Genomic DNA, 1,970 nt, shown 5'->3' with positions numbered 1-1,970 from the left:
AATTTTGCTTGAGTTAAAGCATCCACCTTGGCTGCAATTAAGTTTAAGGTCTCCACCTCATGTCTTCCTGCAGGTTTTGGAGCGGTGCTTCTTTCACTTGCCCATTGGCAATGGTTGAGAGCCATGTCTTCAATTAAATTATAGGCATCATCCACTTTTTTGTTCATCAAAGCTCCTCCTGATGCAGCATCAACTGAAATGCGAGAGTTATAGTTTAATCCACTGTAGAATGTTTGCACAACCAGCCATTTCTCCAAGCCATGGTGGGGGCATAGTCTCATAAGTTCCTTGAATCTATCCCAAGCTTCATACAGTGATTCACCATCCTTTTGATAAAAACCAGTGATTTGGTTCCGCAACTGAGCTGTTTTGCTTGGCGGTAAATACTTAGAAAGAAAAACTTGGAGCAATTGATCCCATGTTTTGATAGAGCCTTCAGGTAGTGAATGTAACCAAGCTCGAGCCTTGTCCCGTAAAGAGAATGGAAAAAGTCTGAGTCTAACTGCATTCTGTGGGACTCCATTGAGCTTAACAGTGTCGCAGTATTCGAGAAAAACAGAGAGCTTAACAATCCGCACCCTTGGTTTTCCCCATCATTTCGATTTTATCAATAATGTATCTTATCATAATTGCTCATCTAAAACAAGTTTTCATTTCAAGGGCATGAACCTAGTTTTCCTTCCAATATTAAAACAACCCTTGAACATCAACCAACATAAGCTATAAAAGCAATTACTGTTGCACAACCGCTAAGCGCATTTCGGTTTTGCCAAGTAGTAAATAAGTATCGATCCCACGAGGACCAAGTATTGATTACCAATTTATTGCAACAAGAGATTATCTAGACAATTAAAAAGGTAGGATTTAGGAATAACAAGAAGCAGGGAATAAAACACAATCAAGGCTGAAGGAACACAAGGCTGTGGATCGTTCTTCAGATTAAAATAGACTTAGGTTTTGGGAACTCACCACAAGGTATAACATGAATAATGTGCTGGATCTAAACTAGATTTTGAGCCGATCTCTGAAGAGCATTAATCCTAAGCTACTTGTCACTCTCTTTCAAGAGATAACAAGTTAGGCTTGATCAAGGCTACCTCCTACTTTCGTGGTAGATAAACCCTTCTCAAAACCTGAATAAAAACAGTGATTAAGCAATGAGCCCTCAAGAACTACCTTTCAGCAGGTTCAGGGTGATTAATGAGGTTCCAAGACCCAGGTTATCCTCTCAGTTAACCTAGATCTCTAAGATAGCAAGCAATGCTTTCACAATCACAAGCTTTGACACAAATCAGAAATCAACTCAAGAAATCTACCATTAAGCATAAAAGATCCATACAAAATGTATTAACACATCAAACACATAACACCTTGGGCTAATCCCAAACCTAAGAAAAGTTCTACTCACACACCATCTTAGTTACAAAGAAAAAGATAGAAAGAGAAGAAAGTCTGCAGAAAGCAACACAACAAGCTGAGAGAACTCCCTATGATGTCTACAAGGTTTGATCTTCAGTTTCCAGCTCTCCTTCCTTCTTCAACCCTCTCCAGGTCTTCAGATCTTCCTTCTTCCCTTTCCAGCCGCCAGCCCCTTTTCCCCGATCTTTCCCCTTTTTTTTAGAGCCCCTTTATGGTCCTCTTTATAGCCAAAAAGATAAAGGCCGAGCCCCGACTACTTTTTATGGACCAGCGTACTTTGCACTGCAGATGCAGGCTCGTGTTTCTTCCCCAGCCTCCAGTGTTTCTCAGCCTATTCCAGACTTCCTACAATGAAAAATAACTAGAAAAAGTAGATTGTACAAGGAGAAAGGGAAATGACCATAAAAACTAGGGAAAATGCATGAATACTAGCTAAATGCATGCTTTTTTGAAATCAACTCAAGATAAATATGCAAATGCAAGTGCGCAAAGGGATGTATGAAAAGATGCAATGCAACTACTAAACTAACTCCCCCAAGCCTACTTCAAGC

The 1,970-nt window shown here is 40.0% G+C and overlaps 1 non-coding gene across 1 annotated transcript; it reads left to right on the top strand.

Moving 5' to 3' along the window:
* Positions 1-255: 255 nt before the first annotated feature.
* On the top strand, positions 256-367 carry LOC120281088. Its single transcript, XR_005542491.1, has one exon. It is a non-coding gene; the product is annotated as a small nucleolar RNA R71 (small nucleolar RNA).
* The last annotated feature ends 1,603 nt before the right edge of the window (positions 368-1,970 follow it).

This window comes from Dioscorea cayenensis, chromosome 2 (assembly GCF_009730915.1).
Source record: "Dioscorea cayenensis subsp. rotundata cultivar TDr96_F1 chromosome 2, TDr96_F1_v2_PseudoChromosome.rev07_lg8_w22 25.fasta, whole genome shotgun sequence".
Lineage (NCBI taxonomy): Eukaryota > Viridiplantae > Streptophyta > Magnoliopsida > Dioscoreales > Dioscoreaceae > Dioscorea > Dioscorea cayenensis.
This window is presented reverse-complemented; position numbering and strand designations above follow the sequence as displayed.